Source organism: Anolis sagrei, chromosome 5, assembly GCF_037176765.1.
Source record: "Anolis sagrei isolate rAnoSag1 chromosome 5, rAnoSag1.mat, whole genome shotgun sequence".
Classification (NCBI taxonomy): domain Eukaryota; kingdom Metazoa; phylum Chordata; class Lepidosauria; order Squamata; family Dactyloidae; genus Anolis; species Anolis sagrei.
This window is the reverse complement of record NC_090025.1, coordinates 5,083,209-5,101,181: the sequence shown is the minus strand read 5'-3', so window position 1 is coordinate 5,101,181 and position 17,973 is coordinate 5,083,209.

Genomic DNA, 17,973 nt, shown 5'->3' with positions numbered 1-17,973 from the left:
ACTTGGAACAGGCTCAATTCATTCCCCGGCAGCTGAGTCTTTCCAATGTGCCCCCCCCCCCTCGTCCACAGTCCCTTCCCAACCCCTGGATTTGGCAAAGCCTTCTCCATTCTGCTCAAGTTTTCTGCCTGCCCCTCAATGCTTCCTTGTACATTCCTATGCTCAATCTCCTGCACCAGGAGAGGGAAGAGAAGAGAATTCAGGCAGCATTCACTGAGTTGCAAACATCAGACTTACAAATGACTCCTAGTTAAGAACAGGGGTGAAGCAACACAAAACGAGCGAAATCGAACATATCTCCCGCTACGCCGCATGTTGCTGTGGCCCAGTCTGGTGATCTGGAAAATAATAATTAGAAAGTGTTGGTTTCTAATATATGTAATGTCTTTCTGCTTGTGGGTAAACAGTATTTCTTGCTGTTTCTTTGTCAGTGTTGATGTGAAGATTGTCTGGCTTTCCTACTCTGGAATGTGCAACATATAATTGTCATTCTTTAGGGGTCCCTTTCAAATCTATGATACTATATCTCTCTCTGTGTGTGAATCATATATATGTATCTATATCTATGGCTGGATGGCTCTTTGTCAGGAGGGCTTTGGTTAAGTTTTCTTGTCCTGGTGAAGGGAGTTGGACTGGATGGCCTTAAGTATGAGGGTTCTGTGTGGGAAGTTTGCCCCAATTCTGTCATTGGTGGGGTTCAGAATGCTCTTTGATTGTAGGTGAACTCCCAAATGTTAAGGTCTATTTCCCCCAAACTCCATCTGTGTTTATATCTGGGCATATTGAGTATTTGTGCCAAGTTTGGTCCAGTCCAGCATTGTTTGAGTCCACAGTACTCTCTAGATGTAGGTGAACTACAACCCCCAAACTCAAGGTCAATGCCCACCAAACCCTTCTAGTGTTTTCTGTTGGTTATGGGAGTCTTGTGTGCCAAGATTGGTTCAATTCCATCATTGGTGGAGTCCAGAATGCTTTTTTTATTACAGGTGAACTATAAATCCCAGCAACTACAACTCCCAAATGACAAAATTCTAATTTTCTTGAGTGATGGCCGCAGGTTCGATTCCGGGGAGTGGCGTGAGCTTCCGCTGTCAGCCCTCTGCCAACCTAGCAATTCGAAAACATGCAAATGTGAGTAGATCAATAGGTACCTCTCCGGTGGAAAGGTAACGGCGCTCCATGTAATCATGCCAGCCACATGACCTTGGAGGTGTCTATGGACAATGCTGGCTCTTCAGTTTAGAAATGGAGATGAGCACCACACCCCAGAGTCAGACATGACTGGACTTAATGTCAAGGGAAAACCTTTACCTTTTATCCCTTCTTCTTCCTTCTCTACCTGTTTCTTTTCTCAGTTCCTTTGCTCTTTGATTCCACCCTTCCTTGTCTCTTTTCTTGCTTCCCTCCCTCTTTCTCTCTTTCATTCCTTCTCTCCTTCCTTCCCTCTTTCACTTGTTTATTTCCTTCTCTCCTTCCTTCTCTAGCTTTCTTACTTTCCTTCTCTCCTTCCTTCCTTCTTTCCCTCTTTCTCTCCCTCCTTCCCTCCTTTCCTTTCCTTTCCTTTCCTTTCCTTTCCTTTCCTTTCCTTTCCTTTCCTTCCTTCCTTCTCCCTTTATGTGTATGTGTTTTGTGTGTGCATATATGTGTGTATATATTTCTTCATATAATTGTGTATATGTTTATATATGTGTGTTTGTGTAGATATGTGGTTTTGCACATGCGATGTAATGTATTTTTTGTTTTTTGGCTTTTTAAGTCTCTTCTGTTGTGTGTTTCAGTGTTTTGTGACTGATGGTAACTTATTGGCCTAACAGGTGTCTTGTGTCCAAATTTGGTGTCAAGTTGCCCAGTGGTTTTTGAGTTATGTTAATCCCACAAATGAACATTACATTTTTATTTATGTAGATTACAGAATCCCTAACCTGGGCATCGCTTTGCACCTAAGCTAGTAGGTACATAAAATAGGTATAAAAACATATACTGATAACAAAATGAACATTGGCAAGGCTTGCTAAACAGGTCAATTTTCCTTTTTTTGAAGGAAGTCCAGCTGAAGCATCTTCTGCAGAGTCCCCTGTAAACATCTAGTATTGAAGCCAATTCTGCAAGTTGTGTCATTTATGTGTGTATGCTTTGTGTTTGAGCCGACAGTAGTCCGATGAAACAGAAGGTGGAGATCCAAGCAGGAAAAGAAAACTTTCCAATGAATCGGAAGGTGGGCGATGGAAGGTTTTACGGGGAGGGGGTGGGGGCACCCCATACTTTGCAAGGCAGGACTGTGAAAACACTTCCACGGGTTCCTTTCTTTAAAATGCTTTTAGCAACTGCCTTTACGGGCCTCAGAAGAAATGTGAAACAGGAGAAACTCTAAACAGATGGACCTATAAAAAGCACTTGGTTTGGATTGTCAGATATTATTGCACTCCTGGCCACAGTTTCCAAAAAAGCACATTGCGTGGACATTATCTCTCCCTCATGTGTTGCCTATACACTTGCAACAGTGCGTGCACACACACACACACACACGTACTTAATTATTTTGTGCACAGCAGTGTATTGCAGTATGTACAATGGAAAACATTCTACCATGTCCTTTAACAACGTTCTGCATGAGAATTCTGTTGGTATTAGTTTCCCTATCAATGTACACCTTGATATCCCAAGATTCTAAATACAGGTGGATCTGTAATTGGTTAAATGGACGAACCCAGAGGGTATTTTATTTCTCATGTCAGGGCAGCCAGTCAAATATATTACACTTCTAACAGAACAAAGCAAACAAACAGAGAAAATACACAATGTGTGAGTTTGGTAGTTGGTTAAATGTCCTTTGACCAGTATCTGGCCACTTGGAGTGCCTCTGGTGTTGCTGCAAGAAGGTCCTCCATGGTGCATGTGGCAGGGCTCAGGGTGCATTGCAGCAGGTGGTCTGTAGTTTGCTCTTCTCCACACTCGCATGTCGTGGATTCCACCCTGTAGCCCCATTTCTGAAGGTTGGCTCTGCATCTCGTGGTGCCAGAGCGCAGTCTGTTCAGTGCCTTCCAAGTCGCCCAGTCTAATGTATGGCCAGGAGGGAGACTCTCATTTGGTATCAGCCATTGGTTCAGGTTCTGGGTTTGAGCCTGCCACTTTTGGACTCTTGCTTGCTGGGGTGTTCCAGCGAGTATCTCTGTAGATCTTAGAAAACTATGTCTGGATTTAAGTCATTGACGTGCTGGCTGATACCCAAACAGGGGATGAGCTGGAGATGTCTCTGCCTTGGTCCTTTCACTATTGGCTGCTACTTCCCGGCGGATGTCAGGTAGTGCGATCCCGGCTAGACAGTGTAATTTCTCCAGTGGTGTAGGGCGCAGACATCCCGTGATAATGCGGCATGTCTCATTAAGAGCCACATCTACTGTTTTAGCGTGGTGAGATGTGTTCCACACTGGGCATGCATACTCAGCAGCGGAGTAGCACAGAGCAAGGGCAGATGTCTTCACTGTATCTGGTTGTGATCCCCAGGTTGTGCCAGTCAGCTTTCGTATGATATTGTTTCTGGCACCCACTTTTTGCTTGATGTTCAGGCAATGCTTCTTGTAGGTAAGAGCACAATCCAGAGTGACTCCCAGGTATTTGGGTGCGCTGCAATGCTCCAGTGGGATTCCTTCCCAGGTGATCTTCAAATCACCTTCAGGGTGATTCTCCCCAAGGCTTCCTCTTCATCCTGGAAAGAAGTGACGAGCGGAGTGCCATCCGCAGGGTTCATCACATTCCTGCTCCCGAGTAACCCTCTTTCCCTTTCTAGTGCCCAAACTACTGTTATCATCGTTACTTGCAGGCTCTGCTGCAACAACAAGCTTCCTCTCATCTGTTTAATCAGTTTTCATTGAACCTTCTGAGAAGGGAAAAATTCTGTCAGCCCTAAACAGTTCTGGATCAACTTACCTGTCCAAACGCATCTCCCCTTATGAACCCTCCAGGACTTTAAGATTGTCTGGGGAGGCCCTGCTCTCGGTCCTGCCTTTGTCAAAAGTACGGCTGGCGGGGATGAGAGACAGGGCCTTCTCAGTGGTGGCCCCTTGACTATGGAACACCCTCCCTAAGGATATCGGATCGCCCCTTCCCTTTTAACATTTCAAAAGAGAGTCAAGACTTGGCTCTTTGAGCAGGCATTTCCAAAAACAGTGTAAGGACACAGGAAAATGTGGAAAATGTAAGGACATAGGAAACAGTGTAAGGACATAGGAAAATGTGGAAAATGTAAGAACATAGGAAACAGTGTAAGGACATAGGAAAACGATGTGATTGAAGGATGTTTTTAAAAAGAGACCCTAATCTTCATGTTTTTATTGATTTTGTTATGGTTTTATTATCCGATTGTTTTATTGTATTGAAATTGTATTGAAATTGTATTTTATGGTCTTGGCACCAATTGTGAACCACCCCGAGTCGCCTGTGGGCTGAGAGGGATGGTATATAAATAAATATAGTAAATAATAAATAAATATTTTTTTTTGCCATTTCCCTCCTGATGTAATGAAATGTAAACTACTTTTAAACACTACTGTTGAAGTCTGAGTTGAGTCCAAACTACTGTTGATCTCTAAACTACTTTTGCACTCGAGGATAATGGAGTGCAAGCTACTTTTGTTGTTGGAACTACTTTTGAACTCTGAGCGAATGAAGTGAAAACTGTATTGTCGAAGGCTTTCATGGTCAGAATCATTGGGTTGTTGTAGGTTTTTTGGGGCTATATGGCCATATTCTAGAGGCATTCTCTCCTGACGTTTCGCCTGCATCTATGGCAAGGTCTGACCTCACAACCTCTGAGGATGCTTGCCATAGATGCAGGCAAAATGTCAGGAGAGAATGCCTCTAGAACAGTGGTTCTCAACCTTGCTAATGCCGTGACCCCTTAATTCCATATGTTGTGGTGACCCCCACCATAATATTGTTTTCGTTGCTACTTGATACCTGTCCTTTTACTACTGTTATAAATCGTAATGTAAATATCCGATATGCAGGATGTATTTTCATTCACTGCACTAAATTGAGCGCAAATACGCAATACGTCCAAATGTGAATGCTAGTGGGGTTGGGGGGGATTGATTTTGTAATTTGGGAGTTATAGTTACTGGGATTTATAGTTCACTTATAATCAAAGAGCATTCTGAACTCCACCAGCGATGGATTTAAACCGAACTTTGCACACAGAACTCTCATGACCAACAGAAAACACTGGAAAGGTTTGGTGGGCATTGACCTTGCTTTTGGGAGTTGTAGTTCACCTATATCCAGAGGAGTGTTGTGGATTCATGCAATGATGGATCTGGACCAAACTTGGCACAAATACTCAATATGCCCAAATGTGAACACTGGTGGAGTCTGGAGAAAATAGACCTGGACATTTGGGAGTTGTAGTTGTTGGGGTTTATAGTTCACCTACAAACAAAGAGCATTCTGAACTCAACCAACATTAGAATTGGGTCAAACTTCCCACACAGAATCCCAATGACCAACAGAAAATACTATGTTCTTGTAGATTTTTTTGGGCTATAGGGCCATGTTCTAGAGGCATTTCTCCTGACGTTTCGCCTGCATCTATGGCAAGCATCCTCAGAGGTAGTGAGGATGCTTGCCATAGATGCAGGCGAAACGTCAGGAGAAATGCCTCTAGAACATGGCCCTATAGCCCGAAAAAACCTACAAGAACCTAGTGATTCCAGCCATGAAAGCCTTCGACAATACAGAAAATACTATATTTTCTGATGGTCTTTGGCGACCCCTCTGACACCCCCTGACAACCCCCTCAGAGATCCTGATCCCTAGGTTGAGAAACACTGCTCTAGAACATGGCCATATAGCCCAAAAACATACAACAACCCAGAAATGAAAACTACTTTTGATCTCTGAACTACTTTTGAACCCTGATTGAATGGAGTGCAAACAACTTTTGAACTTTGAACTACTTTTGAACTCTGAATTGAGCTCAAACTACCTTTGATCTCTGAACTATTTTTGAACTCTGAGTGAATGAAGTCCAGACTACTTTTGAACTGTGAATTATTATTTTTTACTTGGTTTGCAGCCATTGGAGTAAGATGTGAGGAAAGGTGGAGGAGAGAGAAACTGGGACATTTTAAACACAGTTGAAAATGTGGGAAGACAGAGGATTAATTGGGAATCTCTCTGCCAAACTGGGACAAATGGAGGGCAGGAGGAAGAATCCAATGCATTGAGGAAGAACTGGCCTTGTCAAAGGCAGGTGAGGAAAATGGGGCAGCAGGGATGGAGGCAGAAAAAGGAAGCCCGCCGTAATGGTTTGGAAACAGAGGGAGAAAACTGCGGAGCTTGTAAAACTAAATGAGCTGCAGGCCCTCTGGCTGGGTCAGAAAAAGGCCGTTAATGGCAGGAAAGCCTAAAGCTGGCTGGATCCCATTTAAAAAAACCATACAAAGTGGAAGAAGAGTCCCTTGTGGGAAACAGTGGCTACAGAGGAAGGCTGACTATATGTGTGGCTGATTGTCGCTAAGACTAGAGGCTGGGAATTTCATTTTTCAGACAATAATTCCCTGAATCCTCCACCCAGTCGCACGGCTTAATAGATTTGCTGCAGTGGTCTGAGCACTGGGCTACAACTCTGGAGACCAGGGTTCACATCCAAGGAAACTCACTGGGTGACACTCTCTCAGCCTCAGAAAACAGCAAACTTCTCCTGATTCAATCTTGCCAAGAAAACCCTAGGATGGGGTCACCATAGATCCAAAACAACCACATGAAGGAACACAAGGACAGTGTTGGTTGCTGCCACTTTGCAAAAAATTATCCAGGGTGGTCTATGCATTCTTAAATAGAAATGCCTCAGCATCGAGTCTATGTGAAAATACAATTCTGATGGTGTTGCAACTCAGAGTAAGCTTCACCTTGCTTCCAAACACAACCACACAAGAGCTGTAGTTTTATAGTTTATTGAGGAAAAAATCCAAGTCAAAATAAATAATAAGCATTGCAAAGTTCCAAAGATTTAGTTTAAATGCAGAATATAGTTCCAAAGATCTTCAGGTAAAAACAAGAGGCACAACCTTATAAGCAAAGTTTAAACCAGAGTCCAAGGTGCAAGCAATAAAACAATTGCACCAAGAATCACAATGCAAGAAATCCCAAGCATGCTGCTTTCCAGGCTAAGGTTATTCCATGAAACTTTCAGGCTAATAAGCTACGTTGAACTGACGCTTTCACCTAGTTTTCAAGAAGCCTAAATACCTTTCTAACATGAAAACATTATGCTCTCACCAACATGAAAGCATTGCGATGACCTTGGCCCGAGCTGGCTTCTCGTCTGCTGGCCAGGCGAGAACTCTGCCTGACCCGCAAATCAAGATGAGCCTGCCGAGTCAGGTCACTATCAAGGCTTTCTGCACTTTCAGTATCAGCGTGGGAAGGAGGCAAAAGCCTCCCCACCTGTTCGCTATCTCCTTCGTTAAAATTCTTTTCTTCTGAGAACCGCTGTGTTGTTGGCTCTCCACTGTCTGTGGGAGCCTCAGAAAAAGACCTAGAAGCAGGCCCAGAGACCTGAGGCACAGAAAAAGAGCCAGGAATCTGAATCCCATCATCCTCATCATCAGGGAACATCTCAGCCACAACAGATGGACATGTGATAACACACCTGGGGAATGACTGAGAAGGTCATGATGAAATACTGAAGGGGCATGCAGAAAAGCCTGAGTCAAATCATGTGAGGTTTATGACAAGGGGCTGAGTCAAATCATGCGAGGTTTATGACATGCAGGTGATCACTCATCTCTCTTTTGCCTGCAACACTCTTGCTGTGTGAATCTTGTTGTGAGTATCTGTATCTGAGAATCATAGAATCATAGATTTGGAAGAGATCTTATGGGCCATCCAGTCCAACCCCATTCTGCCAAGATGCAGGGAAATAGCATTCAAAGCACCCCCAACAGATGGCCATCCAGCCTCTGTTTCAAAGCCTCCAAAGAAGGAGCCTCCACCACACTTTGGGGCAGAGAATTCCACTGCTGAACAAGTCTCAGGAAGTTCTTCCTAATGTTCAGATGGAATCTCCTCTCTTGTAGTTTGAAGCCATTGTTCCATTGCGTCCTAGTCTCCAGGGAAGCAGAAAGGAAGCTTGCTCCCTCCTCCCTAGGACTTCCCCTCACATATTTATACATGGCTATCATGTCTCCTCTCAAGCTTCTCTTCTTCAGGCTAAACATGCCCAGCTCTTTAAACCGTTCCTCGTAGGGCTTGTTTTCCAGACCCTTGATCATTTTAGTCGCCCTCCTCTGGACACATTCCAGCTTGTCAATATTTCTCTACAATTGTGGTATAGTCCAGTTCAAAGCAGATAATCTGGATTTTATATGGCAAGGTAGAAGGAGCTTAAATTTTAATCCAAACTCATTCAGCACCTTGGAGAGTTCCTTCGACATTTGGGCTGGTGGAGACCAACATCCATGGATACTGAAGTCCTGTTTTGTACAACAATGTAAACAAATGGCATCCTTTATATAAAATGATGGAAGTCTTCAAACAAATGCCAGAGAGAGCCTGAGGGTTATGGAAATGGCACAAAGCTACCGCAGGATGCTCCTACACATCAAGGTAACACTCAGCAGGTTGGTACAATCAAGGCTCATTTTTAAGAGTTGTTTCCAATAATATTTTTCAGTGATGGCTGGTTAAATACATGGATGCAAAACCTGTGGATACAGAGGGCCAGCTATTGATGCACACCTTTCAAGGCAGAACCCTTGCCCTGAGATTCTTCACCTTTAACGACAGATGAGGAACAAGGGCCTGGCACCTGAAGAACCCAAGGCATGATGGTGATGATGATGATGATGGGTTTGCCATCTACAAGTTTTGGATCTGAAGTTGGGGAAAGGTTAGGCCTCACATCCATAAGCCTTGTATCTCAATACAAACTTTTCTCTCCTGACTAAACAGAACAAACTGCAGCCTTCTAGATGTGGCTGTATCCCAACTCCCATCAGGTCTAGTCAGGATGTCTAATGATGAGGAAGACCGGAGTTTTAGTCCAGCATCTGCAGGAGGGCCACAGGAAAGGACATGGAGTTTGACACTTATGATCTGGACATGAAACTCTTTATGTGTGTTCGGCATCCCATTGTTGCCAGTCTTGTTTTTCAAGCCAGGTGTCCCTCATACTGTATCTGTGCATTGTGTTGTTATTGCCCATGCCTGGCCTGAGTGTGATGTACATTTCTCCCTGTTGAAGTTCATTTGGTGAGTGGGTTGTTGTAGGTTTTTTCGGGCTATATGGCCATGTTCTAGAGGCATTCTCTCCTGATATTTCGCCTGCATCTATGGCAAGCATCCTCAGAGGTAGTGAGGTCTATTGGAACTAGGAAAACGGGTTTATATATCTGTGGAATGACCATGGTGGGACAAAGGAAACAAGGACATCTAATCACCTCTCAACAAAAGTTTGCTCCAGGCACTGTCAGGCCATTATATGCTAATCAAGGTGGTCAGTTGAAACATTCACACCTAGCTCCAGCAGACAAGAGTTCTTTGTCCCACCCTGGTCATTCCACAGATATATAAACCCTTTTTCCTAGTTCCAACAGACCTCACTACCTCTGAGGATGCTTGCCATAGATGTAGGTGAAACGTCAGGAGAGAATGCCTCTAGACCATGGCCATATAGCCTGAAAAAACCTACAACAACCCAGTGATTCCGGCCATGAAAGCCTTTGACAATTCATTTAGTTAGTTTTGGCCCCGTTCTCCAGTCTGTAAAGGCCCTTTTGGCTCCTCATCCTGTATTGGCTCTACCTCCCAATTTGGGGTCATCTGCGAATCCCCCCATCTCTTGTATTCCCTGTCCACTCTCACCATCTGAGCTACTGGCCACCCTCAAATTAGCAGCGCTTGGGGCCACTCCTGGGCCAACTTTCCCAGCTGGGCCTTGGCCGCATCCTCGGAGCGTCTTGGACCCCGCTCCCCAGTTGGACAATTCCCTTTTCCTTATTCCAGTTGCCTCCTCTTTCCTTTCCTGGACCAGTCCCAGATCCTCGCCTTCTCTTGGCTGTTTTGCTGCCCTTCTGGGACATTCCCCTCGGCCGAGCCCAGGCCCTGACCCTGCCTTGAACTGGATATAATTTTGTGCGCATAAGCACACAAAAAGCACAGATAAAACTTCCACCACCTCCCTTCTGCCTCTTGGGATCATGTGGGTGTGCATGATTTGTGGAGTGATACAGAAGTGTCAGCAAATATTCTTCGGAGTCCCAACTGGGTTGCCAACTCTTTCTAGCCACAACCACTTCTCTGTGTTCGTGCAAAGAGCAAGCACATGGTTGTCGTTTGGATCTTAGATTGCAAAGGCAAGATATTGTACTATTACAGAATCATAGAATCATAGAATCAAAGAGTTGGAAGAGACCTCATGGGCCATCCAGTCCAACCCCTTTCTGCCAAGAAGCAGGAATATTGCATTCAAAGCACCCCTGACAGATGGCCATCCAGCCTCTACTTCAAAGCCTCCAAAGAAGGAGCCTCCACCACACTCCGGGGCAGAGAGTTCCACTGCTGAACGGCTCTCACAGTCAGGAAGTTCTTCCTCATGTTCAGATGGAATCTCCTCTCTTGTAGTTTGAGGCCATTGTTCCATTGTGTCCTAGTCTCCAGGGAAGCAGAGAACAAGCTTGCTCCCTCCTCCCTGTGGCTTCCTCTCACATATTTATACATGGCTATCATATCCCCTCTCAGCCTTCTCTTCTTCAGGCTAAACATGCCCAGCTCTTTAAGCCGCTCCTCATAGGGCTTGTTGTCCAGAGCCTTGATCATTTTAGTCGCTCTCCTCTGGACACATTCCAGCTTGTCAATATTTCTCTTGAATTGTGGTGCCCAGAATTGGACACAATATTCCAGATGTGGTCTAACCAAAACAGAATAGAGGGGTAGCATCTATGCTGTGGAACACATGCAGTTTGACACCACTTTAACTGCCATGGCTCAATGCTCTGGGATCTTGGGAGAAAGCACAGGGAGAAAGCACAGGGTTGTTGTTTTGATATTATTATGTTTATTCTGTTTATTTATACTCTTGGGTGTTATTGTTGTCACTGTTGTTGTCATTATTATTGTTGTTGTTGTCATTATTTTTGTTGTTGTGATTATTATTATTATTACTACTACTCTACTACCTAACTCCAAGGAAGCCCCTCGGGTGCTGGACGAGTGCCTGACCGCTGTGGCTGTCTGGATGAGGACGAACAAGCTGAGGATCAATCCCGACAAGACAGAGGTCCTCCTGGTCGATCGTAAACCGGATCGGGGTATAGGGTGGCAACCTGTGTTGGACGGGGTTGCACTCCCCCTGAAGTTACAGGTCTGCAGTTTGGGTGTCCTCCTGGATTCATCACTTACGTTTGAGGCTCAGGCGTCGGCGGTGGCTCGGAGGGCCTTTGCACAATTAAGACTCATCCGCCAACTGTGACCGTACCTCGTGAAGGCGGATCTCGCCAGGGTGGTCCATGCCTTAGTCACCTTTAGACTGGATTACTGTAATGCACTCTATGTGGGGCTGCCCTTGAAAATGGCTTGGAAATTCCAGATGGTCCAACGGGCGGCAGCCAGGTTGTTAAGTGGGGCGCATTACAGAGAGCGGTCAACCCTCCTGTTCAAGGAGCTCCACTGGCTGCCATTCATTTTCCGGACCCAATTCAAGGTGCAGGTTCTCACCTACAAAGCCCTGAATGGTTTGGGGCCCGCCTACCTGCGTGACCACATTTCTGTGTACGAACCCACATGATCTCTTCTATCATCTGGAGAGGCCCTGCTCATGCTCCCACCTGCATCACCAGCGCGATTGGTGGGGACGAGGGAGAGAGCCTTTTTGGTGGTGGCCCCTCGACTCTGGAACTCACTTCCTAAGGACATGCCCCAACCTTGGCAGTGTTTAAGAGGAGCTTGAAGACGTGGTTGTTCCAGTGTGCCTTCCCAGAATAATGATCCCATAGCACTTTGTCCTCCAAAGCACTTTATATTGTTTTAGGTCTGCTTGTATGTTTCCACAAACGCCCCATCACTTTTTCGCCCATGTCCATCATTATTTTTAAATTTTAATTACATTCGGCCTACCCATAGATTTTAAAGTGTGTTGTCCTATTGTTAATGCTTATGTTATTGTTTTATTGTCTTGTCTGATTTTAATTGCTTGTATTGTTGTTGTTGTTGTTGTTATTGCTTGTACTGTTGTATTCTGGACTCGTCCTCATGCAAGCCGCACTGAGTCCCTTGGGGAGATGGTAGCGGGGTATAAATAAAGTTTATTACTATTATTATTGTCATTATTATTATTATTATTAGCCATCCCCTGCCACGCGTTGCTGTGGCCCAGTCTAGTGATCTGGAAAATAAAGTAATGAGAAAGTGCTGGTTTCTAATATATGTAATTTCTTTATGCTTGTGGGTAAACAGTATTTGATCACGTTTTCTTGCCCTGGTGTAGGGAGTTGGACTGGATGGCCTTAAGTATTTTCTCTTGGTCATAGGGGTTCTGTGTGGGAAGTTTGCCCCAATTCTATCATTGGTGGGGTTCAGAATGCTCTTTGATTATAGGTGAACTATAAATCCCAGTAACTACAATTCCCAAATGTCAAGGTCTATTTCCCCCAAGTTGGGCATATGGAATATTCCTGCCAGGTTTGGTCCAGATCCATCATTGTTTGAGTCCACAGTGCTCTCTGGATGTAGGTGTACTACAACTCCCAAACCCTTCTAGTGTTTTCTGTTGGTCATGGGAGTCCTGTGTGCCACGTTTGGTTCAATTCCATTATTGGTGGAGTTCAGAATGCTCTTTGATTGTATGTTAACTATAAATCCCAGCAACTGCAACTCCCAGATGAGAAACTCAATTTTTTTTGAGTGATGGTCACTCCTTGGGTTAGTAAGTGTCTTGTGGGCAAATCTGGCAGCAATTCGTCCAGTGGTTTTTGAGTTATGTTAATCCTATAAACAAACGTTACATTTTTATTTATATACTAGCTGTAACCGCCACGCGTTGCTGTGGCAAACCTTCCCTCCCTCTTTCTCCTCCTTCTTTTTCTCTCTCCTTCCTTCCCTCCCTCTTTCCTTCTTTCCCTCTTTTTCTTTCTCTTCTTCTTTCTTCCTTCTCTACCTGTTTCTTTTCTTGCTTCCTTTGCTGTTTGGTTTCATCCTTCCTTGTCTCTTTCCTTCCTTCCCTCTTTCGTTCCTTCTCTCCCTTCTTTCTTTCACTTTTTAATTTCCTTCTCTCTTTCCTTCCTTCTCTACCTTTCTTTCTTTCCTTCTCCTTCTTTCCCTCCTCCTCTTTCCTTCCTTCTCTATCTTCCTTCCTTCCTTTCTTTCCTTCTCTCCTTCTTTCCCTCCTCTTCCCTTCTTTCCTTCTCTACCCTGCTTTATTTCTTTCCTTCCCTCCTTCTTTCCCTCTTTCTCTCCCTCCTTTCTTCTCTATCTTTCTTTCTTTCTCTCCTTCCCTCCTTCTTTCCCTCTTTCTCTCCCTCCCGTTTTCGTGTCATTTTGGTTGCCCCTGGCGGCCCCCCGCAGCTCCCATGCCCTCCCCAAGCGTGAGTGCTTACATCGGTCTGGTGGGCTTTCTCAGGCTGGGCTTGTGTAAAGGGAGGCAGGCAGACGGCAGTGCGCATGTGGAGGGAGATTTGGGCACGGGGAAAGCTGGGAAATGGAGACCTTCCTCATCGTTTTCCTCCCGAGGCCTCTGCGCATGCTCCGTGTTTTTCATGTATTGTGCATTTGTGTTGTTGCATATTGGTGTTTTGAGGGTTGTTGGTCATACCTTGGGGGAAGAGGTATTAGCAGGGCAAATGTGGTGAGATTTTGTCCGGTGGTTTAGCTGTTTTTGGCTGCCTAATTACGACCTTAAGGTTCTTATATATATAGATATTTTGTTGTTGTTGTTATGAGTCCCTCCACAAGGAGACTCAAAGTGTCTTAGCCACTCAATATTGGCTTAGGAAGAAAGGGTACCGCACTAGGAATGCAGCTCCCACAATTCCTAACACCCAGAGAGTTTGCCTATGCCTGGTATAAAATATTAGTGAGCATTATAAACAAGCACCTTGGTATTCCCTACGGATGTCCCGGTCCTCCAACACTCTCTGCTTCATTTGGAAAAATGCTGCACTCACAGAGCTCAGGTGGTGTTGTATTTCGGTGTCGATGTTGACTTTGGTGGAGAGGTGGCTGCCAAGGTAGCGGAAATGGTCAACGTTTAAGTAAGTAAGTAGTGAGCATTCAATAAAAGAAGGACTCTTTCCAGCCATCGTATGCAGGAGGTATATAGATATATTCTAGGGCCTGTTTCCTAAGAAATGACAGTAAATAGTCCATTTACATGTGCTTAACATTGAAAAAACAGTGCAGCCAGGTATTGGTCAACATTGCTATTGTACAACAGCCGTCACAGGACACACGACGGACAAATGTCAAACATAAAAAATTAAACATAAAATAGAAATAGAAAAATAATAATACATACATATATATATATATGAAAGGAAAATAAAATAAAAACAGAACATGAGACGGGAGAACAATTCTCCGTACGACGAAGATAAATACACAGAGAACAAGCCCCGATGGGAACGCTCCGAATCCCAGCGTTCGGGGTGATGCTTTCCTCTCAATCTCTATTTACAAATATTCGCTCCCCTCTTTTTTTTCCCACTTGGAAACGATGCTAGAAAAATAACTGTGGGAGTTTTTAGGAGAGGATGCCTGAAATTGCAGTGAGAGCAAGACGGAGGGAAGAAAGCCCTTTTGCAAACATTTGGCGCCCCAGCAAAGTGGAGCAGCGCCGGAGCATGGTCAGTCCATGTCAGGAGGAACATCCGTCCCCTCTTTTGCGAAACCCGGTTTCCTTTTTACGGCGAAGACGACACTTTTTAACAGAACCCAACGAAATGTGTTTGCATTTTTTAAAAATAATCATTGAAAGGGGGGGGGGTAAGGAGCATATTAGCAAATTCAAAGGGTGTTAAGACTGTGTTGCAGAAGGCTTTCGTGACCAGAATCACTAGGTTGCTGTGAATTTTATGGGCTGCATGGCCATGTTCCAGAAGCATTCCCTCCTGACATTTCGCCCACATCTATGGCAGGCATCCTCAGAGGTTGTGAGGTCTGTTGGAAACTAGGCAAGTGAGGTTTATGTATCTGTGGAAGGTCCAGTGAGGGAGAAAGGTCTCTTGTATGGGTTGTTGTAGGTTTTTTCGGGCTGTATGGTCATGTTCTAGAGGCATTCTCTCCTGACGTTTCTCCTGCATCTATGGCAAGCATCCTCAGAGGTAGTGAGGTCTGTTGGAACTAGGAAAAAGGGGTTTATATATCTGTGGAATGACCAGGATGGGACAAAGGGCTCTTGTCTGTTGGAGCTAGGTGTATGCTTGTATGCTTGACGCACATGTGAATGTTGCAATTTGCCAGTTTGATTAGCACTGAATGGCCTTTCAGCTTCAAAACCTGGCTGCTTCCTGTCTGAGGGACTCCTTTGTTGAGAGGTGTTAGCTAGTACTGATTGAATGTTGCAATTTGCCACCTTGGTTAGCACCGAATGGCCTTTCAGCTTCAAAGCCTGGCTGCTTCCTGCCTGAGGGAATCCTTTGTTGGGAGGTGTTAGCTAGCACTGATTGAATGTTGCAATTTGCCATCTTGATTAGCATTGAATGGCCTTTCAGCTTCAAAGCCTGGCTGCTTCCTGCCTGAGGGACTCCTTTGTTGGGAAGTGTTAGCTGGCCCTGATTGATTCCTGTCTGGAATTCCGCTGCTTTATTTTTAGTGTTCCTCTTTATGTACTGTCCTGATTTTAGAGATTTTTAAAAAATACCTGTAGCTAGATTTCGTTCATTCAACAAAAAGGAGGAAACCATGAAAATAAACACAATCTGGCTACCAGTATTAAGAAACTCTAAGATCAAGACAATAAATAAAAAGCAACATTAAAAAATAAGGGAATTCCAGACAAGAATCCATCAGGGCCAGCCAACACCTCCCAACAAAGTATTCTCCCCAGGGAGCAACGAGCCAAGCCTTGAAACTACAAGGCCATTCAATGCTAATCAAGAGGGCAAACTGCAACATTCACATGTACCTCAAGCAGACAGTATTTCTTTCTCCCATCCTGGACCTTCCACAGATATATAAACCTCAATTTCTTAGTGTCCAACAGACCCCTCAACCTCTGAGGATGCCTGCCATAGATGTGGGCGAAACGTCAGGAGAGAATGCTTCTGGAAAATGGCCATACAGCCTGAAAAATGCACAGCAACCCGGTGTTAAGACTGCATGGGGCAGTGGTTTTTAGTAAGGGGAAAAACTGAATTTTCTTTCAAAAAGCCATTCCAAATTCTTTTGTGAACCTTAGGGGAAATTGCTCTCCCTTTTTGGCCATTAATACACACACACACATCCCCGAAACATTATCATTTCAATAAATGTAGGAAAGCATGGCCCAAAACTGTTGCAGCTGCCGATGGAGGAATGCAACCACCGCCTACAATGGGCTGAATAATGAACAAAGAATTCAAAAGGAAAGGGCCCGAGGCTGTTAGGAATTGTGGGAAGTCCAAAACACCTGGAGGGGCCAAGTTTGCCCAGGCCTGGTCTACACTGTATCATGAATGCAGTTCAACACCAATTAACAACCACGGCTCCATGCTATGGGAGTTGTCGTTTAGCGGGGAAGTCCTTGTAAAACTACACATCCCAGGATTCCATCTCACAGTTAAAATAGTGCCAAACTGCACCAATTCTGCAGAGTAGACGAGATCAGCAAGTCATTAATAGTGGCCATGTGGAAGAAGTTACTCCAAAAGAGAAACTTTTCAACAACTTTGTAGGAACAGCGAAATGGGAATAGTGCAAATTATGTAATTACTTCTCTCTTTCTGGAAGCTGGAAATTCTTAGGGAGATGTTGGGATCAGATGTTGACAGGGATCAAATATCTGGGGGTTTTCCTCTTTCGTTGGAAGGAAAATAGATTTCACGGGAAATCTTTTCCTAGTGCTCCTTATCACAGGGGGAATCCCATAGATCCCACGAGCCATGCGGCAATGCAATGCTCCGAACCTGGCAAATCTGGCCTATTATGCGATTCCTTGGCCAATGCAGAAGATATTTGGATTTGGCCTCCAAGAGCACAGGGCTGTGTGTCAGATATTTGCTTCCTGAAAAAGAAAACAGCTCCCTGCCTCTAGTCATCTGCCTTCAGAGAACATTTAACGAACTGGGGTTTCTGCTCCTTTCAGCCCTTCCTGCTTACAGGAAATCGGAGACAACGGCCGCAGTGTTCTCGCTAATGGAACGAGATGGAAAAGACCGGAGAGCAAGTTCCCCTTAGGGAAGCGTTGTGGGTGGGCATTTCAACATCTGGAACGCCTGGGAAGAACATGGGTTTGGAAGGGAGAGAACCATATGGCATAGATGGGGTCTCCATTGAGCCATTCAGGAGAGGTTTCGGTTTGTAGACAGGCGTTGCTTTGGGGGACACCTCTCCAAAGATCAGCGCCTTGCCTTACAATGCATTTCCAGCCATGTGCCTTTGGGATGAGATCCGTGCAATTGCCTTGGCATTGTAAAAACCTTTGTGTGCAGGAAAGAATGGGCAAATATACATTCTATGATTCTAACTTTGACATCGGCCAATCGGTATTGTGTTTATCTGCAAGACAGTCTGCAAGAAAAGGGGACATCTCCAGGAATAGAGGTGATTGGAAGGTATCGACCTTCCCAGAGATCCATGTTTCCTTGCATGAACCTTTAAGAGCATGAATATATATATAATGTATTGGCGAAGGCTTTCATGGCCGGAATCACTGGGTTGTTGCAGATTCCTTGGGGCTATATGGCCATATTCTAGAGGCATTCTCTCCTGACGTTTCGCCTGCATCTATGGCAAGCATCCTCAGAGGTAGTGAGGTCTTTTGGAACTAGGAAAAAAGGGTTTATA